General features: G+C 42.3%; 1 protein-coding gene and 1 long non-coding RNA gene across 4 annotated transcripts in view; one reads left to right on the top strand and one right to left on the bottom strand.

The window, feature by feature from the left end:
- rhobtb4 (Rho related BTB domain containing 4) overlaps window positions 1-10,738 on the bottom strand; it is a 57,018-nt gene extending 46,280 nt beyond the window's left edge. Inside the window, exons 1-2 of one of the 3 annotated variants that reach the window (XM_082169333.1) lie at window positions 10,614-10,738; window positions 9,931-10,228 (exon numbers count right to left, since the gene is read on the bottom strand). The gene's annotated coding sequence lies outside the window, so the exon portion shown is untranslated. Of the gene's footprint in view, window positions 1-9,930 lie in introns of all 3 variants that reach the window. The other 2 variants (XM_082169335.1, XM_082169334.1) reach the window with 2 other exon arrangements.
- On the top strand, window positions 6,002-9,342 carry LOC309498574. Its single transcript, XR_014205990.1, has 2 exons — window positions 6,002-6,830; window positions 6,971-9,342. It is a non-coding gene; the product is annotated as an uncharacterized lncRNA (long non-coding RNA).
- Window positions 10,739-21,342: the final 10,604 nt, after the last annotated feature.

Raw genomic sequence — 21,342 nt, forward strand, 5'->3', positions numbered from 1 at the left:
CAAATGGAAAAATAGTAGCTATAACGTGACATTAAAAAATGTCACAGGGTCCAGGAGAAAAAAAGCAGGCTAATTTAATGTTAACATGCCAAAACAAACATCTCTGAAGCACCACAGGCCAAATCGGAACCTGCTGTCCACCGCCGGGGGAATGAGGAAGTACACTGCACTGCTGTTCTGCTATAGGAGCTGAACCTGCTGGAAACAAACCGAAGGCCAATATGCTGCTGTGATTTTGTTTCATAGTCTCACATTTTCTCAGTCACTCCTCATTTCTCTCTCTCTCTGTTTTGGGCGAAGGGTTTTCAGAGAAAACAGGTCAATGTAATCACTTTGGAATGTATTTCCATAGACTGTTTAGAACTGGGATTGGAAGGGTAAAAAGTTCAAATTAGGCCCACAAATAGAATTTTTTTTACCAAATAAAGAGGAACTGCTATGCACACAGAACACAATCAAAGACAAACACTCATTGAATATGGACACAAACACATGCACACACAACAAATTGACTGTCTGGCACCCTGCTGAACACTTAAAACAACGTCTCCAAAAAGCACTGGAAAAATATATATTGGTGTTATTTCTGTGCCTGTCACATCAGCACTTGCCAGGGGTCAAAAGAGTGCAGACAAACTGTACCTGCTTTATTGGTACTGTGTAAAAATGTTTAATTCATAATGTATTATGAGTGTTCAAAAGTATCCACATTTATTAAGTATTAAAAATACATATTAAGGTTTGTCTTTAGAAATTTACTCATGCGTTCAAGGAACAGAGGAGACTGTCTCATTAAAGTAACTTTGATGCACATTGTATTTAACCTTGAATAGACTTTTTAGTCATAAAAAAAACCCTGGCAGAATATGTCTAAAAAAATAAAATTTCAAGGAGTAAAGGGTATATTTTCACCCCCCTGGAAATGCAATTGAGTAAAAGTTCAAATATGTAATGTCTGTGCCACTAGAAACATGGAATTGCACACAAAAAAAACTGTTGATAGTAAACAGGATTCCTGAACACTCCCTATTACAATTACAGAACAATTACTCAAGTACTGTCCACTCTTGCAAATATACAGTGGCCTCAAAACACTATTTGGAACCTAAAGTCAAGTCACACTTAAAAAAATATATTGTTTTATCATTTAAAACAGCCTTCTTTTTGTTAAATGTATTGCATGAAAAGCTTGTGCATTATGCCACAAGGTTTGATATTGTTAGATCATGCAATGACTTTCATACATTTGTACATGTGAGATACAGAAAACTTCATTTGAAACAAATAAAGCAATCTATTATGTGTTGGATGACGGTCATACAGTGAGCTGCATTGTCAGCCCTTATGTTTTGTGCTTCTAGAGAGGAACTACAGCAGAAGCTGTTGTGGGTGTTCAGCATAGAATGCCACACCAGCCACTCCCTGCTCAACAGGGTTTTCCTCATGATTCATTGTGTGTGTTGGCTTACTACTACTGTATATGTGCTTTTTATGGGATCACAGATCAAGTTGGGTGTGCTATTTTGGAATGTGGTTTTCAGGCACTGCCGGGACATCGGGTCAGGTTGCTTTGCATCTACTCTACAAAGAGCAAATGATTTTAAAGTTAATGTGTTTCTATATTTTACACTGTGTGCATGTGTGTGTCTTCCTGCACTCTGTAAATCAGAAACTGCATTGTAATCTCATCACAAAATGAGGTATGTCCGCTGTAAAATAAAGAATGTCAAACAAGATGGAGATGTCATGATAACTGGGTTTTTAGATTTCAGATTTGCACTCTCACACACAAACATACACGTCGATATAGTACAGTACACACACAGCGCACAGTGCAAAAAGGGTGGCTTCATTCTCATTTAATTAATCCCACCCCTATTCAAGAGAGCCTTATGAAAACTTTTTTAAATGAGTAACAACATTTTTGCACTGCTGTAACTTTTGGGCTCAGGTAGTTATGCGAGATATGTAAACTCAAACAGTCAAGGAAACATGGTCATTTACTGAAGCCACAGTGTCTTGATCCAAAAGCAAATGTTATGTGATTTGATGAATATAAAACTATGGTGCACTGACTGGATCAGACTGGTGTTTACTCTGGGTCTGGAAAGTCAAAAATGTTTAAAACTGTGTGTCTGTTAACATGCAAGCAGTCTGTAACAAACACACACACGTTGTGTTTTCCTGTTTTTTGGGGGACTTTCTATAGACATAATGAATTTTTTACTGTACGAACTGTACTAACCCTACCCCTAAACCTACCCATCACACAAAACTTTCTGCATAAAAAAAAAAAAAAAAGAAACATTACTTAGTATGATTTATAAACTGTTTTCCTCATGGGGACCAAACAATTTTCCCACAAGGACAAGGATTTCGGATACTGCCATCTTTGTGCAATGTAGGGTTTACCAGGCCACACACATACACACATACACACAATTACCACATGCAGAGGGCCTCATTTAAATATGGGTGCATCAAATCTATGCTCACATGTTACTTTTGTGCAATTATTCTTGCAAAACACATGGATTACACTCAGAATTTGTGCATACAATCTGTCAGATTGCATGTAAATCAGAGCACAAAGGTCCAAAACCACATATAGAACACAGGCTGCACTAAAAGGATCATACTGATTGTGCAAAACTATGACAAAAATTTAGCTGACAGGGTTTTTAAATTTTATACATTTCTGGAAATACAACACTGTCATTAGCAACTGTTACAACAACTACATGGAAGTACTTCTGTGGAAGAGCAAGACGTGGCCTATCTACCCATCAAACAAAACAAAACTTAATTGAATGTACTATATTATATAAAATGTACTCCACTGTTAATATACAATTTTTTTAAAATCATTCATTTGATCAAGAATTAAACTTCAAAATAATATTTTTATTGTATAATTCAATTAATCTATGGTTTGTCGATAACAAATAATGGTTATATATCTGAACAGTTATATACACCAATAGGTGGCGACAAGTGACTTTTTTTATGAGTGAGTCACTGAGTCATTCATTTAACCAATTCAATCAAAAGTACTGATTCATTCAGAAACTAAACATGCGTAAGACACTGCTGCTAGTATGTGTTTCTCAGAGACAATATATAATATAATCACCTGGATACTCTCAATGCCAGGATCTGCACTGTGGATATGTTGCTTTTATTTTGACAGCAGAACATTTTGATGATTAGGTTTTTAAATGTTAAACTAGCATTCTTTCAAGTATTCATTGACATTTGAAATGTCTGGAGCTTCGGAAAAAAAATTAAAACAAAACATGACATATAATCAACAGCTATCAAATGTTTTGTCAGAGCAGCAAAACCTGAAGTACATTACCCAGAGATTACATAAACCGGTAAATTAACTGGAGAAAATATTTAACATCATTTGACTTAAAAATAAAACATACTGCAAACAAAACAGACCTTGATATCTAGTATTAAAAAAGAAAAGAGGTGGAGGAATTATGCACCCAAAGGTTTTTCTTTTACATACCATCACAAGAAAGAAGTTTATTCAAGTGTGCTATTAGTATACTTCTTTTAAATTAAAAATAAGAAAGTATACTTTCAGTCTACTTTTTAAGTACTTCTCAGAAATATACTTAAATTACATTCAAGTATACTTCTACTGACAGAAAAGTCTATGTATATATTTGTCTTATATTTGGCCTATACTTGTAGGCAACTCAATCTTTTGATCAAGATATAACTAAAAGTATAATCAAGTATTCTATACTTGGCTTTTAGTTGTGTTTACTCTTTTTGATTGAGTAGCCTAATAAATACTTTTTCACATATAGGGCCCTATCTTGCACCTAGCGCAATTGACTTTGTACTCCGACGCATGTATCATTCCTATTTTGCACCCGACGCACATTGGACTTTTCCCTCCACAGACGCACGTCTGTAAATTAGAGAATGAACTTGCGCTCCCGGGGGGAGGTTCAGGGAAAAGAGGAGGCGTGTTCCGGCGCAAACGTTCCCTGGTGCTATTTTGCAGTTTCAGAAAACAATTCCGCCACAGACCAGGAAAAACCTAGTCTAAAGTCAGTGGCGCGTTATTCAGATGCTATTTTAAGGGCGCATGCTTGGCCATAATGTAGCGTGTGCACAACGCGCATACACTTTGCTTCTCTCATCTACACAAATGCAGCAGTTCCACACAAACTATACATAATTACAAGGAACAATATTACCACACAAGGGAAATCATTGTGGTGTCCATGAAGATGTGAAAAAATAGGCATAAATCTAGCTTACCCATTTACCCAAATTATTATACGCCTTAATTATTATTATATAACCGAAGCTAATACTTACTACATGAAGTATACATAAATATACTTGACCTTTACTTAAGTATACAGTACTTAGTAAAATGAACTTGAAGTTTACTTTTTATATGTGAAAGGGTAAAAAAATACAAACTTAGTCAAATTTAAACTAATGCTGTCGTGAATAACTTATAACTTCAGGAGGCAATGACTCCTGTAGAGACAAGCAGTCTTGGGTGACTGAGTTCATGCTCCCCGAAAGTGTGTCAATAGTTGTGCAATGTGCAACCCTATCTGCAGTCTCCATTGAACTCGAAGCATACACACATGAACAAACTGACGGAGAGTAGGAGAGGGAATCTGGACTAGGACAGGGAGGAGACCGGGTGAGGACCTTATCACTGAGCAATTCCTGCATAACACCTGCCTGTCCTCACGTCTCTCAGCACTGTCACATGGACTGCGTGTGTCTGTGTGCACAAAACATGCTTACGCCACTGAAGGTTTCACAAACAAAGCAGAGAGATATCTGAGCCGAGTTTTTGGCCAAAGCAGAGAGAAATGGTTCTGGAGATAAATAAATATTTTTTTTATTTTTTTATTTATATTTAAAATCATTATAATTATACTTTTTTAAATAAATATATAAACTGTCAGGAGTGCATCTCTTATTAGGAGTGCTTCCAGGATTGTAATGAATGGATAATAGGCTTCTGTATCAATCCATTTGAAACAAAAGTAAAAAGAAGTTTTAAAAAAGACTAAGACACTGCCTAAAATAACATGTCACAATGGCTGGCACTACCTTCATCAAGTATCAGTTGTACACATCAAGTACACAGCATGTATCAGTTAAGTTTTACTTAACACTTGCCCTCATCCACATGCATCAAAAATGCATGTTTGGGCTGTTTTGACTGAAAGCAACTTGCACTGACATATCTTAAAATATGTCACTGCCACTTCAGTAATGTTTTTCTTTCTAAGGCACGTTTATAAAGCTACTAAAATGCTCTAATTGAACTTAAGGCCTAACCCTGCTCTGTCTGTGAAACCGGGACTTAGGCCCCGTCCACACTACTGCGTTTTAGTTTAGAAACGGAGAATTAAAACGAATACGTTCTCCGTCCACACCAGCGTTTTAGCTGCGTATTAGAATTGATCTCCGTCCACAAAACGACTGAAAACGCGGATCACGTGACCATTCACCAACACTGGGCATGCGCGTGCCGGTGTAAACACAACTTCATTGATAAAATTATCCCACCATGCGCTGGTTCTTCCCGGGTTAACCCAAAACCGACGCTCCATGTACGGTCGATACCGCCGCTGCACACGGGAATTGTCACAGATCGCTCGAATAATAACTTGCCTCCGGCGCATGTAGGCAGTTATAGCAGTGTAAAATGCAGAATTTACTTGCACAACAGCTGCTAGCAAAGATATACGCCATGACTGATGACACCCAATCATAGAGCCGAGCGAGAGCCTCTTCTACGTCATCGTTTCTAAAGTCCTCCGTTTGGTGACCCGTCCACACTAAAGACGCCCTCCGGAGATTCAAAACGAAAAACGGGTCGGCAGCGTTTCTAAACTTCTCCGTTTTGGGTCTCCGTTTTTGCCGTTTTAGTGTGGACGGGAGGTGCAAACGTAGCAAAAGGTCTCCGTTTTTAAACGAAAACGCAGTAGTGTGGACGGGGCCTTAGTAACAAGTAAACTTGATACATGAGCAAAGCTAATATTTGTCTATGACATAATCAGTACTTCACGAGTAAACACTTACATCAATTAAACAGAGTAAAGATTATGCGTATTTGGCGTGCTGTCCGGGGGAGGGCTCCGAGCTCTGAATTTTTGCCCGAACCCAGAGTACTCCCCCGTTGTTGTAAGAGTATTTAGGACTAGAAGTGAGGCGCTGGGGTGGTGGAGGGATGCTGTTAAACTGTCAACGAACGCAGGCAAGTTTGCTGTATACACCTCTTAACTCGTTGATTGTGTTGGTTAACAGAGTGTGCTCCACTCGTGTCTGATTAGGTTTGATTCTCTGAATGTGCTCCACATGTGTTTAATTAGGTTTAATTATCTAAACGTGCTCCTCCCGAACTTTGTTAATAAAACATAATTTAGTTTAGATGTGGAAAAAAAAAACTTTGATAGAACAATTTTGATGACAGTGTCTGTCTATACTCATATTTCTGCTATTCTGCTATATACAGTATTTTCTGTGTAAGTTGTAAGTTGCTTTGGATAAAATTGTCAGCCAAATGCATAAATATAGATAACCCTGCACATAAAATGTAAATATTGGTCAGATGGTCTCTTCCTGTCTAAAGCCCTTTTCAAACAACGCGTTGATCCCGGGAAATTGCCGTAAAATTGCTAGAGAGCCTTCTGTGTGAACGCAAACACGTCCCGGGATTGATGCCGGGATGGGGACCTAGTAACATTGCCGGGATCAGTCCCGGAACGCACCCTGTGTGAACAAAAGCCAGGACCAATGCCGTAAGGGGTGTGTCGTAGTGATGCATGCGCGTGCCTTTCTACAACCTATGTTACAGCATATGGGGAACGAGCCACTCGGCAAAGCCAGTGGCGCTACTGGGGAGTATGGACTCGTCTTCGCCTTGAAATGAGGAAGAGGAGTTATCAGCAGAACTGACATCTGACAGGAGTTATCACATCCTGACGTCACGATTCTTTACAGGATCTTTACGGGATGTGTGTGAACGCACTCACAGATTCCTGAAAATCACTGGCAGGGTGAATGAACCAAAATCAAACGATCCCGGGACAAATCCCGGGACACATTATCCCTGTATTTTCCGGAATCTCTGTGTGAAAGGGGCTTAAGTGTGTTCTTGGCCAGAATAGGGTGCAATAAGGACCAGACTACCGCAAGTCAAAAGTCTATTCGAAACTATTCAAAAAGTCCACTTACTCTCCACTCATTCTCACTGCATTACTAAAGCTTACAGTTTGTTTTTCTAATATTCCTCCTCTTCCTACCTCCCATACTGTCTCGTAATTGCTGTTATAAGACATAAAAGGAGCTGTTTTGCTGTAACTATCTTTCATTCTCGCTCTCCTTTTCAAATGTTCTTTTTGTCTTTTAGTATGCAGCTGTGCCTTATTCAGTCACGATCCTTTCCCCCGCAACCCCTTGCAAAGTCTTTCCAAGGATCTACTCTCTTCTTTCTCCTCCAGTTCCCTCTCCCACTCTTTTCTCTTGCTATCGGCCCGCTGTCCTGGCCTCAACTTTCTTTGCACACGGACTCTCCCCTTTCAAAAAACAACTGCGAGAGCAGCCAAAAACGCAGAGGGAGACAGAACACTGTATTGACCGTCTCTCTAAACTGCATTGGTCCAGCACAGACGGACATCATGTGCTTTGGGGAAATGATGCATGTTTGTTTACCCCCATGTTTGTATATGCATGTGTGCAGAGTTCAGGAATGAACAGCACTTGTCTGTGTAATGTCATTTGTGCATTCAGCATTCAGAATCCCATGTATGCCGTGTGCATGCTTTACTCATCCTGTGAAGTGTTGTGACATATCCATCTATCTGCACACTGGAATTTATACCTTTCTATGTATTCCTGGGATCTGGATGGTGCTTTGCCCCAGTACAGAAAGTGGAATGTGGAACGCCCCCCTCCCCCTTCTTGTATCAGGCCATAGGGAGTGCAAGACCAAGTTAAAGATGTTGCTCAATACACTGGCCCCGGGTCTTATATAGTTCCCAGCTGTGTGGAGCTGGCCAGCTCCTCGGTGCTCGAGAGGCCTGGAATGTTTGGAGTGCAAGCTTGCTGGAAAGCTCAAGTCACCAACAACAATCTCTTGGAGATGAAGTAGATAAAGAAAGAAAGAAAGAAAGAAAGAAAGAAAGAAAGAAAGAAAGAAAGAAAGAAAGAAAGAAAGAAAGAAAGAAAGAAAGAAAGAAAGAAAGAAAGAAAGAAAGAAAGAAAGAAAGAAAGAAAGGGCGGTAACATATTCCACAATCTGCCTCACCCAAAAAACAATGGTTTTAGTTCCATGACAGATAACAAACGGTTGGGAAAATATGCAATTGTACCCTTAACGGTCTTTAACTGCCAGTAATCATGTAGTTACTGTTTTCAATGTGTGTCAAGTTTGTATTGTCCAAACAACATGATCAGCCTCAAACCTACAGATATGAATCTGAGCTTAAACATTTGCCATGGCAAGTTAACTTTAAATATTTACATTAACTCAATCTTAGATATGCATAGTAGCATAACAAGTTATTAATTCACAAATCAAAGTGCAATGACATAGAATTTCCTTCTGTAGCTGGTCTTGTATCATTTGAAATGTAAATATATTTAATGAATGTTTCCCACAATAAATATCATTATTAGTTATTATCATGCATTCATTATTAATACAGAAGTGAGGATGCGGTGTGGTTTATGACCGGACAGTCAGTGTTTACTCAGCTGTGCGAAATCTTCAAAATCTATGTGGAGAAATGTGGAAGTAATATAAATATAAAAGTGCCACGTACATCCATTCGGAAGAGAAGGACTGAGATTTCTGTAATTGTAAATGTCCATTACGTGTTCCTCTAGCTGAGGAGTTTTCAACCTTTACAGTGCCAATGGCTTCTATAGCCGGACTCTTATCTAACTCATGGACTTTTTACATTAACTGTGATTTAAAAAACATTAACTACTTTATAATGTTCAACAGATTGTTAAACAATCTAAATTAGATATAGTTGGGCTGTCACTATATGTCACGACCCACTTACCCCCTTGAATATTAGGGACCCCTACTTGAATCCTGAACCCATATTACAGGAGTGACTCACAGACCTGGTGTCTGTTTACAAAGCACTGGCTGTATCTCAAAACTTATTGAGCTGCCTATTTAGCAGCATTCATTGCAATGCTTTTTGACCAGAACGCGCCTAGGGAAAATGGTCAGTCATCTGAGCAGTTTTAAGACACAGCCCTAGTATCACAACCTCAGATTAACAACCTCACACTCACAGTAAACTCGCGAAGAAATCACACATAAAATATATATATATATATATATATATATATATATATATATATATATATATAAAACACAAATGTAGGTCTACTTCACTTATGGTCGTGCTTTTAAAACTGTAAAAGGGATTTCATCGTTATATGTACAGCTTCTTTGCTTCCGATCATTAACTTGTCATAATTTGTCAATAACATTTTTCTGTGTTTTTTGGAATTCAACTCAATTTTCTTTATCGTTGTTTCAAGTGGTTGAAAAAGTGCTATGAACACCACTGCAGGTTGTCACTTGTTGGCACCACTTTGATTTTTCATTTGAAAATTGAAGGCAACAATTTAAGTTAATTTTAGAACAATTGTAATAGGTTGCAATGTTTCAAAGCGAACTAATGTGAGTCTTGTCAGTTGTCATCTTCATATTGGCATCAATCACGACAAGATGAAATTACATTTTAAAACCTGAGGAAAAAAATAAAAAATCTGTCCTGCAAAATAATGCACATATGGGCTAAAAATGTGGATCACACTAAACAGTACAGGCGACAAAACACTAGGCTAAATGTCATATTAATCAAAAAAGTTTTGTGTTTGTAACAAAATTAAAAACCAACTTACCTTTAATGTGATTTCGCCTCGTGAATCTTTCGGGTACGCGCGTCAGTAAAGTGCTCACTGCCTTCTACTAAACCATACAGTTTTGTGTCCTTCTTCCAAGATAAAAGAAAAGGGAGTTAGTCATTGAGCTGGAACAGCCCAAAAACTCTTGGGAGGGACAGTAAATGCAGACCAACAGTTCTGAGATCCTGTAACGAAGGTTCTTCGGTTCGGAGTCTCTCCCAGACAGACAGGCGAAGTGTGCTCGCGTGGTGCTGATGCGAGTTTTTTCTGTCTCGCCCTTTTTATTATGTCACGCCTTTGAAAAGAGATTCGTACAATTATATCTCTACTTTGCCACAACTCTGTAGGAATGCATTTCGGGATATCCAGTCATACCAAAGTATACCATAAACACACACACACAAACACAAAAAATGACGGAAAAAAGCAGCACTCTCAGGTGGTTTTGGAGTAAAAAATGGATCCCGCGAATCAAGAAGTCGAAGTGAATCGTGTGAGAGGCAATCAGCGTGATAACAAAGAATGAAACTTTTTATTATTCAGTCCGTAAACGTGTCCAAGTAGCCTAGTCTACGAGCGGCCAATTAAACTACGTGCCTGCTATTCCTTTGTCTACCCTATCCCATCCTCCCACCCTGTAGCATGTGTGAACTGCCCCTCTGTCACAGTCGCGCGCTCACCGTTTCGCCTCCAGTCGCCTTTTGCCCCTAATGCCCCTAATGTCTCGCTCTGGCTGCTGTCATATGTTGTCCACTTGCTGTCCTGTGAAGTCCACTGACGAACGCCAGCGCCTATTAACAGCGTGACGACACTGACACTGACACTACAGCGCCACTCCCATCCATTCATAAAGTGGAGCGCGAGAGCTTCTGCTTACAGCTCGCGCTAGAGCGCGTGGACAGTCTACGGCGCGTGTTGTGTCGCCACTCAAAGGCTGAAATTGTGCAAGTGATGGAATGGGACGTGTGCTAAACATAGATGTCAATTGTTATATTTAGCTAAAAGCTAATTTGGGCTCACGTTATAGTGATTAAGTAAATGCTCTTAATAATACTACGGTAAACATTACTGTCAATGAATTTGTTTTCATATAATCATTGACTTCCTCTCAAGGAATGCATGAAGGTAAATATTTTCAGTACAAGATCAAAATAAATCAATGGAATGTCAATATTTAAAATATAAATATAATTGTTATGATCAAAATATGAAAAAGAGGGTAAACAAAACATTGCAAAGGATTTTATTTCACTCGAACTCTAAATTTATTTCATTTTAGTGGTGGGTTTCTTCTTGAATATTGATGGTTTAACTTAATGTCATACACAGAAAGTATTACAGTGGATTGCCACACTTCCCAATTTAGTCTGCTGACTAGTCACAATGCCTCCTATCCATCAGCAAAGGAGATGCCGATGTTCTATTAGTATAAGGAAATCATTGTGCAACAAATCAGATTTTTACAGAAAATAGAGACTACACTACCTGCTTTTGTGCGAAATGACAGGGATATTTATGAGCAATACTTTTTGTTTCCTTGTTATCTTTTACAAAAAGTTGCATTTTACAAAACAGTACTGACATAGCACAGACCCACAGGGTGAGCACTGAGCATTAAAGCATGTTAAACTGTGCCGTATTAAGTAAGTCTGTGTGGATGGCTCTGCTGGACCTGCATGTCAGGACGCTTCACATATGGCCTACATCAGTGACACGCATGCAGCTCCATCTCATTACAAACACACCTGCGGCACATTCAGGGTTTGTTATTCTAGAACATTACAGCAACTTTCAGCGAACACATGACATTTTACTCCCACATGAGCCTGAGACTGATCCATTCTTAAGCAAAAACTAAACTTCAATGAACACTATCAAAATAATACAAAATGTTAAACTGCGGAATAAATGAAATAAAAAGGTGAACCTAAAATTTAAATTGGGAAATACAGACACAAAGTATTCTCATCAAAAATATAAAAAAGCAATAATTCCATAATCTGTACTTAAAGATGCTTTAAAGATGTTAAAATGAAATAAAATCATGCTAATCATGCTAATAACATGCTAAAGTCACAAAATATTTCCAAACTTTGCAAGCAGTTTTTTTTTCTATGTCATGGCACTGACAAAGCAAGATTTTCCCTTCTGTTTGCAAAACAGTAGCCTACACTGTTCTAATGAATGAGAATCATTAGGTGATGCTGTTTACTGTTCATTGATCTTAGAACTTTCTGAGAAGTGACCTGATAGTCCTTCTTCTTCTTAAGTAACATCCTTTGAGTTTTTCTGAATAATTATGTCACACACTGGTTTTGCTGAGCCCGAATGACAGATGAACAGGGTGGCAGAAACATATCAATTCAACAGTAAGATTTGTGTATTATCAGTTAGGATAGTTATTTGCCATTTGCAAACTGCAGTTATGGATTCTAGATGAACTTCCCTTAAAGGGACAGTTCACCCAAAAATGTAAATTCCACCATCATCAAAATTACCCTCATGTCTTTCCAGATCTGTATGACTTTATTTCTTCTGCACACAAAAGAAGGTGTTCTGAAGAATTCCGTTGATGACCAAACCGCTTTAATTTCCATTGACTTCCATTGTATGGTGAATGTTCTAAATATTTTCTTTTATGATCCAGAATAAAGAAAGACAGAGGAACAACATGAGGGTGAGTAAATTATGACAGAATTTTCATTTTTGGGTAAACTATGCCTTTAATGTTTTTAACCCTAATTTTTAAAACAGGTCTATGTTACAGCTTTTTTGTATACCACAAAAATGTTGTACCAAATATTTTTGATAATGCAAGTATTTTTGATGTATGATCTGTTATGTCTCAGATTGTTATGATATCATATAGGGCTGTATATTGGTTTTAATTTAATTATTTAAAAACAGTAGCTTAGCTCTAAAATACTGTCTACTTCAGCTGTTTGGAATACATATATGCTCGATGACACCATTAAATAATATTTATGTAAAGTTTGGTAATCAGTATACATTTTCCAAATGTGAAATTAAGGATATTTTCACCCACTATACACTTTTAAAAATAAAGGCTCTTTAATGCTAGAAGAAACACTGGCGTCCATGGAACTTTCCATTCCACAAAAGTTTTTTTTGTGGGGGGATTTTTATCATGTTTTTTTTTAAGCACTGTTCTTTAGGGAACCAAAAATGGTTCCCTTTCAAGGGAACTCCCGTTGCGTCGAAAAGCTGACGCTATGGGAACGCTTTGCGTGATGACGTCTTGAAGCACATGTAAAATCAGTCCAATGGTGTGGCGGAACGTCAGAGGCGGGTGACGTCACGTACCAGGAAGCTATAAAAGCCGGCCCGAAACAGAAAACGAAAGCTTTCTGAGTCTTCAGTTGCGCTCTGTGTTGAATCTGTCCTTGTTATTTGGTGTTGTCTGTCTATATTATATATATATATTCAGTATGGCGAGCAAGCAGCAGTTTAGAGTGTGTGTCCATCCCTGCCCGCGTTATTTAACGGGAGGTGATACTCACACTCTTTGTGTTGTTTGTTTGGGTGAGGAGCATGCCCAGTCAGCACTCGAGGGTGGTGACTGTGTGCATTGCGACGCGCTTCCATTGCGCACGCTCCGATCCCGCTTGGCTCGGTTCAATCCCGATCGCGTTCCCGAGGGCTCGGGTCCCGCCGCGGCTGAGGCTCGGCGGCGATCTCAGACCTGGGGTTCGCAAATGGATCTGTCAGTGGATGTTGAGACGGGCTCTGCCTTATCTCAGCATCAATCTGACAGATCCAGTGCCTCTCATCAGGGTGTGGAAGCACGCATTGCGGTTTCTTCCCCCCCGATAGAGGCACCAATACTGCAACTGTCCAGCTCTGAGGAGTTGGATGTTGTGAGTATTGAAGCTGAGTCTGAGGATTCGCCACCTCAGTCTCATGCGTTTGAGGAACTGCTCGATGTTATTACTAGAGCAGTTGACAGACTATCTATTGAGTGGCCAGAGGATAGGCAGGACGTTCGTTCGAAAAGTAAGCTCGACGAACGCTTCCTGCCATCTCGTACACAGCCTCAGCGAAGAAGCCTTCCGTTTTTCCCCGATCTCCACACCGAGGTGTCGAAATCGTGGGGAAAACCGGTTTCATACAGAGTGTATGCACCACAAACATCCCACTATTCTTCCATTCACAAATATAAAGAATATGGTTATGGGGAGATGCCGAAGGTGGAGGAGACGCTTGCGAGCTATCTCTCTCCAGCAACGGCATCTTCCCTGAAAGCTCCTTCACTTCCCTCTAAGCCAGTAAAATTCACATCATCTCTGGTTCATAAATCGTATGCAGCCGCTGGTCAAGCTGCAGCGTGTCTGCATACGATGTCTATTATGCAAGCCTATCAGGCAGAATTATTGGGGGATTTAGAGGAGGGCGGGGGAATTGGTCCTGACACAGTGGCTGAACTACGCAGAGCCACAGATCTGTCTCTCAGGGCCACCAAGGAGACCGCTAAATCAATCGGGCGGTCTATGGCAGCCCTGGTGGCCACTGAGAGGCATCTGTGGCTCAATTTGAGCGATATAAAAGAGAAAGAAAAGCACGTTCTCTTAGATGCTCCGGTTTCCACTGTTGGTTTATTTGGTGATGCAGTAAACAGTGCGGTAGCTAAATCTCAGGAAGCTGCTAAACAGGCAGCTGCATTACAAAAACTTCTCCCCCGCCGTTCTTTCATTGAGGCTGCTGAGCGGGAGCAGCCTCACTCCTCTAAAAAGAGCGCTGAACATCGTGCCACTCAAAAACAGAGTGTGTCCTCTCGTGCTCCCCCACAAAAATCTCGGGGACACGGAGGGCGCTCTCAAACCCAGCAGTCTTCGAGGGGTAAAACGGATCTGCGGACCGTTATTACCGCCAAGAAGGCTGCTGGGAAAAAGTCCTGATGTCTGAGGGCTCAGGACAAATGAGGGTAGTCCCCCCGAAGCAGAGCGGTTAACACCTCTTTTCACGGTGCCCGTCTCTCTTCGGTGCCCTCAGGGGACCGTTCTGCCAACCCTGCCACCTCTGGTGTTACAGGGCGCAGCGGTCTCCGGCGAGCACATATCTCAAGGTCCACCCGGAAACGTAGTGGCCTCGGGATGCCCGCCCCCTCTGAGGAGGGTGCTAGAGCAGTCTGTTTGGTCGTTCCCTGCCGGTGCGCCGTTACAGGGCGACGAACCGACTACTCAACAGCAGGAGAAAAATACGGTGCCGTCTCTCTTCGGTGCCCTCAGGGGACCGTTCTGCCAACCCTGCCGCCTCCGGTGTTACAGGGCGCAGCGGTCTCCGGCGAGCACATATCTCAAGGTCCACCCGGAAACGTAGTGGCCTCGGGATGCCCGCCCCCTCTGAGGAGGGTGCTGGAGCAGTCTGTTTGGTCGTTCCCTGCCGGTGCGCCGTTACAGGGCGACGAACCGACTACTCAACAGCAACAAAATCCAGAAACCAGTCTCGAGAGACTGGTACCTCTAGTAGAATCTTTGACAGCGTGGAAGCTACTGTCAAATGTTTCTCGTTGGGTCCTGCAGACCGTGGAAAAAGGGTATTAGATACAATTCTATTAACGCCCACCGCGGTTTATGGGGGTCCTGCCCACAGTGGTGGGCCCCGAGCAGGTTCTGGTTATGGAACAGGAAGTAAACACTCTGTTAGAGAAAGGGGCCATAGAATATGTACCCCCCTCCAACAGGGAAACCGGGTTTTACAACCGGTACTTCATAGTTCCAAAAAAGGACGGGGGATTGCGTCCCATTTTAGATCTTCGAGTTCTGTACGAGTACATGCAGCTCAAGTTCAAAATGTTAACCTTGAGACAAATCGTGCCACAGATCAGGTCCGAGGACTGGTTTGTCACGATAGACCTCAAGGACGCATATTTCCATCCGTCCGTGTCATTGGAAGTTCCTGAGGTTTGCTTTCGGGGGCAAAGCATACCAATATCGAGTTCTTCCATTCGGCCTAGCTTTATCACCCCGCACTTTCACCAAATGCGTGGATGCAGCTCTGGCGCCTCTGCGCCTCCGGGGTATTCGCATCACGAACTACATCGACGATTGGTTGATTTTAGCTCAGTCGCATTAGATGGCGGTTCAACATCGAGATGTTGTTCTCGCCCATATGAAAGAGTTGGGGTTACGGCTGAACGCCAAGAAGAGTGTGCTTTCTCCATTTTAGAGGACCACTTTTTTAGGCGTGGTTTGGGATTCAGTGTCGATGCAGGCGCGCCTGTCATCGCCACGCTTCGATTCCATCCTGGCAGCTGTGAGAAGTGTAAAGCTAGGCCAGCTACTCACTGTCAAACAGTTCCAGAGACTGTTGGGTCTCATGGCAGCAGCTTCCAACGGGATACCTTTTTGGACTGCTGCACATGAGGCCCCTGCAGTGGTGGCTCAGGACCAGAGGGTTTTTCCCCGAGGGGCAACCCATTTCGCACAATCAAGGTCACGCGGTGATGCCTACGTGCCTTGGTTATGTGGAAGAAACCTTGGTTCCTGTCCCAGGGCCCAGTGCTGGGAGCTCCTTGTCGTCGCAAACTGCTAACGACGGATGCTTCCCTCACGGGTTGGGGAGCGATCCTGAGGGTCGCTCATCTCAAGGTCTGTGGGAAGAACATCATCGTTCCTGGCATTCTATAGCCTAGAGATGTTAGCTGTCTTCCGGGCTCTGAGGAGCTTTATCACAGGTCTCAGGGGACACCATGTGTAGTACATACGGACAACACGTCGGTAGTCGCCTATATCAAGGGGGTTTGCGCTGGCATGCCATATCCTCTTGTGGTCCCAGGGGAAGTTGCTGTCACTCAAGGCAGCCTACATCCCCGGGGTCCAGAATATAGGAGCAGACACTCTGTCGAGACAGGGGCCGAGGCCCAGGGAATGGTGGCTCCACCCCCGAGGTGGTGGAGCTGATATGGAAATTATAAGTGGATCTGTTTGCGTCTCGAGAGACGTCTCACTGTCCACTTTGGTTCTCCTTCACGCATCCAGCTCCTCTGGGACTGGATGCTATGGTACAGACGTGGCCGAGGCTACGTCTGTACGCCTTTCCCCCAGTTGCTCTGCTCCCGGGAGTTCTGGAAAGAGTTCGCAGGGACCGGGTTTGCCTGCTTTTTATAGCCCCGCGCTGGCCGGGCAGAGTATGGTTTCCCGATCTTGTGTCCCTCCTCGACGGGCATCCTCTGGAGTTACCCGTCAGGAGGGACCTTCTGTCCCAGGCAGAGGGCTCGATATTTCACCCTCGGCCAGAACTGTGGAACCTGTGGGCTTGGCCTCTGAGGGGGCCCAGCTCATAGAGTCAGGTCTCTCAACCGAGGTTGTTGAGACCATTCTACAGTCCAGAGCTCCCTCCACGAGGAAACTTTATGCCCTGAAGTGGAGAGTATTCACTTCTTGGTGTAGTGACCGTCGGTTGGACCCAGTCCACTGCCCAATTGGTACAGTGCTGGAGTTCCTGCAGGAACGGTTCACTGCAGGTCTGACCCCGTCCACTTTAAAGGTCTATGTGGCGGCCATAGGTGCTTACCACAGTCCTTTGGGTGGAATGTCTGTGGGGAAAGACCCCTTGGTATCTCGTTTCCTTCGTGGCACTTGGAGGTCCTCCTCCCTTTCGAAATCGGACCAGGAGGTGAATAATTTGCTTTGCCCTGTTCGGGCGTTAGACGCGTATGTCCACAGAGCTGCCCTGTGGCGTAAAAGTGACTTTGCTCCCCTAACAAGGGAGGTCCAGTGTCTAAGCAAAGGATGAGCAAGTGGGTGGTTGAGACTATCTCACTGGCTTATGAGGCGGCTGGACAGCCTTCTCCTTTGGCTGTCCGGTCGCTCTCTACTAGGAGTATGGCGGCCTCTAAGGCCCTTATATCAGGAGTATCGTTACAGGACGTCTGTGATGCGGCAGGCTGGTCCTCACCGCACACCTTCGTCAGGTTCTACTCTCTGGATTTAGACTCTACTCTAGGGTCTCATGTTTTGTCTTCTTAGTGCTGCTCACATGATTACACACAGGACAGACATTTGTAGCTATGGAGGCGTTGGTATAGACGTTCCCATAGCGTCAGCTTTTCGACGCAACGGGAGTTCCCTTGAAAGGGAACGCCTCGGTTACGACTGTAACCTCGGTTCCCTGAAGAGGGAACGAGCGTTGCGTCGCCTTGCCATATCTCCTTCATGCCTGTCAGCGCGACTTCAGACTTTACGAAGCTTTCGTTTTCTGTTTCGGGCCGGCTTTTATAGCTTCCTGGTACGTGACGTCACCCGCCTCTGACGTTCCGCCACACCATTGGACTGATTTTACATGTGCTTCAAGACGTCATCACGCAAAGCGTTCCCATAGCGTCAGCTTTTCGACGCAACGCTCGTTCCCTCTTCAGGGAACCGAGGTTACAGTCGTAACCGAGGCGTTTTTCTATGGCATCGCTGTGAAAACCCCCAGTTGAAACCGTTGTTTTTAAGAGCGTAGTTTGAGTTAGGACAAACGTATATAGATCAGGAGGTATTTTCAGGTGGGGTTATTTAAAATACCACTCGCTGTACAAACTAAATGACCCAGTTTATTTAACCTTGTGGCAATTGGCGATTTCACTAGGGTTTTCAGACATCCTGGGATCTGTTCCCAGAAAAAAAGCTCCCTCATACTTGCCACTGTGTTCCACAAAGTGCCGTCTGAAGTAGGCCATAGTAGGATGTGTCCAGACTCGTCCCTCTCAGTTAAAATATGAAGTGTCCCTGGAGCATTGGAGAAATCTGTCTTCATCTTATTATCTAGAAATAATTAAGTATTGCACCGACTCATGGGTTCCACAAAATCAAATGACACTTTTAGTGCTTTCTAAATCAATATATCATAAATAACAATGGAAACACTGTTCAATCTACTCATTAAACTGGTAAAATAGTTTTTATTGGGTGTTGTCTATGTATAGGCAGCCTACAACAACAAGCTGTTGTTGATTCCCCTGGGTTTTTATTCCAAAGTGTCTTTCCCAGCAGTTTTTTTTTTTTTTTCTCAGGCTTCTACCCAACACTATTGATGTACCCGTGCATGGGCACAATGGGGAATAAAGGTGGCTTCAGTGCAGTCCACTGCCTCTCTCCCTTCTCCCAGGGGGGTAAAGTGCTGATCATTGGGTCGGAAAGACCTTGCGTAGGCTGATTCTAACAAAGCCAATTCTGGCCAAAGCCATAGACACATGAAAGACTAGGGGTTAAGCCCGGCCAGATCAATTTCTCTCAGCAACTCTCTGTGTCCCTGGCACTGAACAGGCAGAGCCCACAATGGCTTGTTTTCTGTGGCATAGAGCCGTGCCATTCTCCTCACTGATCCACTTTACAAAAGCCCATTACAGAGGTGCCAATTGAGCTTGAACAATCACCCACAAAAGCTGTTATTTACATAGATTCTGTCCCCAGGCCCATCCACTCTGCTAAAAAAAAACACATATCCAGTGACAGATCTAGTAGAGCTCCCCTCACTGACTTTTGGTTCCAGTCGCATGACAGAGTCGAGATCACTGAGCCGTGAATGCATGAAAGCTTTTGAAGGATATGACAGCTAATAAATAATTGTAGGAATAATTATATTTTCTACATTTCATGGTAGCTATACATAATTCAAATATTTTTTTTTTATTAAAAATAATACACATTTTTGGTATTATTACAATAATAATACAAAATCAGGGCACACTGAAAAATAATGGTGTAGGATTTACATCGAAACAATTTTCATTCATAAAAGACAAGTAACACATTGATTAAACGTGAATCTTTGAAGACTGATCTATTTTTTCATGAGCAAAATTAATGTTCCTATTCCAAAATGATCCTACAAATTTTTATGTGCATGGGGAAATCTGTGTCACTAAAGCCCATCACTGTTAGATAGCAGGTGTTACTTAGACTTGAACAGAACTACTGAGAATTGAGGTTTTGCAGGCAGTCCATTCACACACCTGCGCTCTGCCAACCCCCCTCGCGTTCTACCCTTCGTTTCTCTAAAATCAGCATGGTACGGTCTGATCTGGGCTGGGCTGCATAGCCCAACTGTACCCACCACATGCCCATCCTCAGCATGGCTCACCATTGAGCACTATGAATAGAAACTTAGCGAACGAGAGATAAGCAGTAGGCTTTGGCACATGCCACACTTCGAGCAGCGTCACACCTCCAAGCAGCACTTTGGGGTTGCCATGGAAACAGGGACAAAATACAGCTAACACTGCCCTGACACCATCATATCATGCCCAATCAAGATTAGCATTGCACGTTTATTTCCAAATCTCCCTCACAGGCGAGAGTCTTCCTCTGGAATTTGAGGGTCAAAGGAGTTTACCTATACTTTTTGTAGTCCAACCCAGAAGTTAGCATCACCCTGGTTTGCACAAAACCCAATAGGATTTTTCCATTGGCTTTTGGATTATTGCAAAACGTTAGTTCACTGATAGAATCTACGGCTTGTAGTGCCAGCAGCATATGCCAGAGATATATGATATAAGACAAATGTTTATCATTAAAGTCCTACACTTTTTAATTTAAGGCTAAATTGTGATATTTGCACTTCATTTGACCACTTTCATTTAGTGTCCATCCTCATTAACTGTCTGGAAAGACTAAATGAACAGACTGGCGTGTTTGTCTTTCTGCTCCATTTAGATTTCTGCTTTTGTTCACCTCTGATCACGCTGTCCAGGCCTGAGTGCCCATCTGGAGGCCACACGGTCCATCAACCCAGTCTCCTATATAAACCCAGTCAAGAGGAGAATTCCCTGTATATGTGTTCTATTTACAGGGCATGCCGATGTCACGGCCTCTAGGATCTTGTGACAGTGATGTCTGGAATAGAGAGCACTGACTGGTAATGTGCCTCAAATTTAAATCTGACTTCATGTGTATCAATTCTGACATTGTGTTTTGTATTTTATATTGGATGGAAAAACAGACTAAAGAGTTCAAGCAGTCTTTAGGGGGGCTGAGAGGATTGGGGTTCAGGTTAATGTTTTAGTTTGCATGTAATTATGACTAGGTTAAATTTCTGCTGAGCACAGCAAATTTAGATCCTCTCGGAGGGCAAAGGCGAGTGTGTGTTACAAGTGTAGTGGGTTTCCTTGAGTGACAGCACAGCTGGAGCACACATACACACACACACATTTAGAAGAAAATAACCCACAGTACTCCCATGTTTGCTCATGGTAATATAAATTATGTAATTGATATGTCTTTGTTGTGGCCTGCAGCCAGTTCACTGGGGCCGTCATTGTTTTTTTAATTTTTTATGTTAAAACATTGGCCAAATCTACATCCTTTGAGGCAATATCTCTTCAACGTTCTATTATTTTTAGCCAATGAGTGAATGTTTGCACAAGCACACTGATAAGAAAAAATAACAAACATCTTTGCACGCAAT

The sequence above is a fragment of the Leuciscus leuciscus genome (assembly GCF_965113295.1).
Source record: "Leuciscus leuciscus genome assembly, chromosome: 5".
In the NCBI taxonomy this organism is placed as follows: Eukaryota; Metazoa; Chordata; class Actinopteri; order Cypriniformes; family Leuciscidae; genus Leuciscus; species Leuciscus leuciscus.